The following is a 6,239-nucleotide window of genomic DNA, read 5'->3' as shown; positions in this document are numbered from 1 at the left end:
TTTGGCTGCCGAAGGTGAGTCGGTCAGCCCTCTATATCAGTGCCTCCAGTCGGTGAAATGGATAAGGATTGCCTTCTTTTCACTTCCTGAGGTGAGGCCACGTCTCCAAGAGTCACTTGTTTGGTTTTATCAAAGTTTGTGTAGTTTTAAAGAGTTGTTTTGTGGTTTTGAAGGGTTTGAGGGGAAAAGAGAGGTTTGGTGGTTTGGAGAAGTTGAAGTTCATATCTTTCAGTTCAGATCGTTCAGCTTCCTGTTATCAAGAGGTAAGGGAAGATTCTGAGCTTCTTTTGAGGATTTATAGAGGTTTTATGGAAGTTATGGGTAGAAATGCATGTTTAGGGTTTAAAGTATGTTTTTGGTGTTTGATGATGCCAATATGTTTCTGTGTTATGTTTGTTGTTTGTGTTGGGGTTGTAAGTTAGTTTTGGATCCCTTTGCACATATACTTGAGTATATGTGAGGTAAGGAGTTGTGTTATGCATGTTTCGGGTGTGGGAATGGTTTGAGGAGCTAGGTGGTGCCCGAAGCTGAGTTCTGGATGAACTCAGGTTCGGCAGCCGAAGGTGCATTCGGCCGCCGAACCCCTTGAGAGGTGGCTTTGATTGCCACAGCTCACCCCCGAGAGTTTTGATGTTCGGCTCTGGAAGGGGGATTCGGCCGCCGAAGGTGCCGCCGAAGGTTAGAGACTTTCGTCTCTGGAGTGTGTTTTAGTCCCCGAACCTTGCCCCCGAAAGGGTTCGGCAGCCGAAAGGAGAGATTCGGCCGCCGAAGGTGCTTGAGTTTCGGCTCTGGAGAGGACATTCGGCCGCCGAACCTGCCGCCGAAAGTGTACTGTCCAGCCTTCTTTTGTATGCTTTGTGTGATTGTTCTCAGAGCTTTTTGAGGGTTTTTGGGAAGTTGTGTAAGAGTTTTGTCGAGTAGGTTTGACACCTCATTTGAGTCCATTTGTATAGGATTGGACCCTAGAGATCGAGGAGGTCATCAGTGGTAGGTGTTGCAGAGTCAGTTCAGTTTTCTGCTAGAGGAGCAGAGGTGAGTAGAACTAAACTTAATCTTTAATACTGAGAAAAATGGAATGCTTTAGCATAGTTCATGCATCATGGATGCCCTGTTATGTACTAGGGTGATTGCATTAGAATCACGAATATGTTGCATTGCATTATTTACTGTTAGTGGGGATTGGACCAAGGCGACATCAATAGCCCACGATCTGTCATGGTAGTGAAAATCCTGTGTGAGTTCCTTCGAGAATCGGGTGCCGACAGAGGGAGTTTTGAGGTCATGTCTAATCTGAGATGTGAAATGTTTGTGTTGTGACGCATTTCATGAAAGTGTGTAATTAATGAACTGTTTTCAGTGTTTCTACTCACTGGGCTTTAGAAGCTCATCCCATTCCCTTAATCCCAGTTTTGCAGGTCCCGAGTAGCCATGGGAAGTCAGAAGCAGCGGAGTGTTGCCTAGAGGATTGCCTGTGTAATAGTATAGTGTGGACATGATGTAAATTAAAGAGTTATATGTAAAGGCATGTAATAGCTAGTAAGTCAGTATGATATGGTTTAGAATGTGCTTTGCCTAGTGTATGTTTATCCCTTGTGTATGCATGTATCCTGTTTTAAGTTTCTTGATGAGAAATGAGTCAAACCAGGCTTAACCGATGTTGTGTTGCGAAAACTCCAGTAAAATTTAACTGTGAGGGAAGACAGGGTTTGATTCCTTTGACCCGAGACCAGATCGTGAGGGAAGATCGGGTTTGAGTCCCGTGACTCTACGGACAGAGTTACTGGTGTGAGCTCAGGAGGCTAGTTCAGATTGGTATATCTTAGTGTTTTTAAGGTTAAGTCTGGTAGTTTTACAGAAAAAGATTGAAAAGCTAGTGTTCTAGTTGGATCATGTCTGGGATTGATCAGGTACACAGAGTTCAGTCTAGGCTTGCTACGGGTCCCGGCGGCCTTAAGCCGATCTGCATCCTAGCGCCGAGCAGTTTGGGCCGTTACAGAGGGGTATCAGTTTCCGGGCTGTTACAGATGGTATCAGAGCATAGGGCCTCAAGAGTACGGTGTGTGAGCATTTTTGTTCATGAATTAGAGAGATCCCACATCGGAAAGAGGTTGGTGTAGAGGTTATAGGAGGGCAAAGCACAATAGGCAGAATCATGTCCACTAGGATAGGAGGCAAAGTCCAGTTTTGAGGATGATGTGATATGCCATGAATTCATGCATGTGCATGACTATGATGCTATGTATGCATGTATGTGTTGTGAGTTCATGTGTCTTTCATATGAACTATATGTGTGCTAATATTTGTTTATTTGTGTTTTCAGAAGAGCTAAGATGAGTGGTGTGAGTCAATCTGTAGATTCAGATCCGTCTGAAGGGTCTTTTGATGAAAGCAGGGAAGGAATGGCTCTAGGGAGAGTATCTGAAGATAGGAAGAAAGTAGAATTAGATGTGCAGAAAAGGGAGGTAGGTCTGCAGGTGAATATGGATGAAGAGTCTTTAGAGGATACTCAGACCAAGGATTCCAGGATTACAGGTATAGGAGAGAATGATCCCTCGACTTGGAGTACAGCTACCTCAAAAGGAGTGAAATGGGGGAGCACTAGTAAGAAAAAGGTTAGAGGCCTTAGAAGGTCAAAGAAAAAGGAGTGGGGTAGGACTAGGAAGGGCAGGTTGTGGAAGCGATTGCGAGTAGATCAAGATGATGGTGCATGTGTGAGATGTGGAAGGCTGCATAAGGGAGTTTGTCTTGCCGGGACAACAGCTTGTTTTAAGTGCGGACAGGAAGGGCACATAGCACGTGAGTGTCCTACTGCGCCTTGGATGGCTCAGTCCCAGCGGATATTTTCAGGTAGAGCTGTTCAGCAGGAGGCAGCCACACCAGACCCAGTGGTTCCAGGTATGTTCACTTTTGATGTGTCTGTTTTGTGGACTTTAGTAGGGTATTGGCTGATGTGAGAGTAGCAGAGAATATCAGAGTAAGTGAGATAGCTCGGAGGAAGAGAAAGAGAAAAGAAGAAAGACTAAGTTCAGAAAGAGATTAGAGCCAGTCTAGGAATAGGTAGTAGTTGAGGCAGAGAAAAGGGTTAGTCTTGTCTTTAGTAGATTCCCGAGGGAAGTTCCGTTAGCTTTAGCTTGGATCTTCACCCTGATTCCATAAGAGGCGAACACATCAAACACGGTGACGTCAGGTACGTTCACTTGGACGTATTTGGAGGTGTATGCTATTTGGTTTGGACCCTAGTGTTTCGCTTTCCTTGTTGTTTGTGAGCCATTAATAGGGTGGGTGTGATGACTTCTGGGCGTAGAGAGTTTTCTTTGGGTTGGTAGACCCGAGTGTGATCCATCTCTGGCAGAGTCAGTCTGTCGGTTCAGTTCAGAGTTTGGTGAGCGTAGTGGAGGCAATCCAGCTGACCTTATGGTTCTAGAGTTGACCGGTGATGTCAATCTAGGGCGGATTGGCTAGCTACTCATGGTACTACCTGTGTCGGCAGAAACAAGGTAGGAGAGTTTAGAGGTCAGAGGCTAGGATGGATCAGAGTTCGTCCTTAGAGAGGACAGAGTATAGGGGTGCCTAGAAGTTAGTGTCAGCCCCGCAGGCTCATAGGTTGTCAGAGGGTTCTAGCTCTTGTGAGCGAGTTTAGTAGTCAGGACAGGGAATCAGCCTCAGTGCCTGTTGCTAGTAAGGACTAGATGTTTCCCAGGCGAGCTGTCAGGTTTACCATCTGTCAGGGAGTCAGAGTTGGAATAGGAGTGGTATCTGGACGCGGAACCATTTCTTTCCTTCCCCTACAGAATGGCACCTGCAGAGAGATAGAGAGAGAGAGTTAAGAGTAGAACGAGGTTTGATGGATAAGGGTTTTATCCGACTTAGTACCTCACCCTGGAATGTTCCAGAGTTTGTGTGAGAAATGACGGAGAAATCCTTGAGTTTTTGAGTAACTGTAAGTGGTTACCAGATAGCCCTAGTTAAGATTGATCTAGGAGAACAGCTAGTAAGAGCTGATTGTGGTTTTCCTAGATAGATCCTAGATTTGTGTAATTACCTGTTGAGAGTATGATATTAGAAGATAGATCAGAGTGTGCAGCGGAAGCTGTGGAATTCAGGAATAGGTTGAGGTCTTGATTGCTTATTTGTTTGTTTGTTTTAACATTCGAGGACGAATGTTTTTAAAGGGGGTAAGATTGTAATACCCGGCTAGATCAGGCATCGGAATTCTTACCGTCCGGTGGAATTCGAGGATGTCGGAGTTGTCTAGAAGGGTAAGAGAATAGTTTTCTAAATGTTTTTAAGTTTTTTAAGGGTTTGAATGAGTTTTGGATTGAGTTTTGAAGAGAACAGACTATGGGGATGTTTGCCATATTCGACCGCCGAAGGTAAAGTTCGGCTGCCGAAAGTGCTTTAGGTTCGGCTACCGAAAGCTCAAGTTCGGCCCCCGAACGTTGCATGGTTTTGCATGCTGTTTGGCTGCCGAAGGTGAGTCGGTCAGCCCTCCATATCAGTGCCTCCAGTCGGTGAAATGGATAAGGATTGCCTTCTTTTCACTTCCTGAGGTGAGGCCACGTCTCCATGAGTCACTTGTTTGGTTTTATCAAAGTTTGTGTAGTTTTAAAGAGTTGTTTTGTGGTTTTGAAGGGTTTGAGGGGAAAAGAGAGGTTTGGTGGTTTGGAGAAGTTGAAGTTCATATCTTTCAGTTCAGATCGTTCAGCTTCCTGTTATCAAGAGGTAAGGGAATATTCTGAGCTTCTTTTAAGGATTTATAGAGGTTTTATGGAAGTTATGGGTAGAAATTCATGTTAGGGTTTAAAGTATGTTTTTGGTGTTTGATGATGCCAGTATGTTTCTGTGTTATGTTTGTTGTTTTTGTTGGGGTTGTAAGTTAGTTTTGGACCCCTTTGCACATATACTTGAGTATATGTGAGGTAAGGAGTTGTGTTATGCATGTTTCGGGTGTGGGAATGGTTTGAGGAGCTAGGTGGTGCCCGAAGCTGAGTTCTGGATGAACTTAGGTTCGGCAGCCGAAGGTGCATTCGGCCGCCGAACCCCTTGAGAGGTGGCTTTGATTGCCACAGCTCACCCCCGAGAGTTTTGATGTTCGGCTCTGGAAGGGGGATTCGGCCGCCGAAGGTGCCGCCGAAGGTTAGAGACTTTCGTCTCTCGAGTGTGTTTTAGTCCCCGAACCTTGCCCCCGAAAGGCTTCGAGGAGAGATTCGGCCGCCAAAGGTGCTTGAGTTTCGGCTCTGGAGAGGACATTCGGCCGCCGAACCTGCCGCCAAAAGTGTGCTGTCCAGCCTTCTTTTGCATGCTTTGTGTGATTGTTCTTAGAGCTTTTTGAGGGTTTTTGGGAAGTTGTGTAAGAGTTTTGTCGAGTAGGTTTGACACCTCATTTGAGTCCATTTGTATAGGATTGGACCCGAGAGATTGAGGAGGTCATCAGTGGTAGGTGTTGCAGAGTCAGTTCAGTTTTCTGCTAGAGGTGCAGAGGTGAGTAGAACTAAACTTAATCTTTTATACTGAGAAAAATGGAATGCTTTAGCATAGTTCATGCATCATGGATGCCCTGTTATGTACTAGGGTGATTGCATTAGAATCACGAATATGTTGCATTGCATTATTTACTGTTAGTGGGGATTGGACCAAGGCGACATCAATAGCCCACGATCTGTCATGGTAGTGAAAATCCTATGTGAGTTCCTTCGGGAATCGGGTGCCGACAGAGAGAGTTTTGAGGTCATGTCTAATCTGAGATGTGAAATGTTTGTGTTGTGATGCATTTCATGAAAGTGTGTAATTAATGAACTGTTTTCAGTGTTTCTACTCACTGGGCTTTAGAAGCTCATCCCATTCCCTTAATCCCAGTTTTGCAGGTCCCGAGTAGCCATGGGAAGTCAGAAGCAGCGGAGTGTTGCCTAGAGGATTGCCTGTGTAATAGTATAGTGTGGACATGATGTAAATTAAAGAGTTATATGTAAAGGCGTGTAATAGCTAGTAAGTCAGTATGATATGGTTTAGAATGTGCTTTGCCTAGTGTATGTTTATCCCTTGTGTATGCATGTATCCTGTTTTAAGTTTCTTGATGAGAAATGAGTCAAACCAGGCTGAACAGATATTGTGTTGCGAAAACTCCAGTAAAATTTAACTGTGAGGGAAGACAGGGTTTGATTCCCTTGACCCGAGACCAGACCGTGAGGGAAGACCGGGTTTGAGTCCCGTGACTCTACGGACAGAGTTACTGGTGTGAG

This window comes from Manihot esculenta, chromosome 5 (genome assembly GCF_001659605.2).
Source record: "Manihot esculenta cultivar AM560-2 chromosome 5, M.esculenta_v8, whole genome shotgun sequence".
NCBI classification, from domain to species: domain Eukaryota; kingdom Viridiplantae; phylum Streptophyta; class Magnoliopsida; order Malpighiales; family Euphorbiaceae; genus Manihot; species Manihot esculenta.
This window is presented reverse-complemented; position numbering follows the sequence as displayed.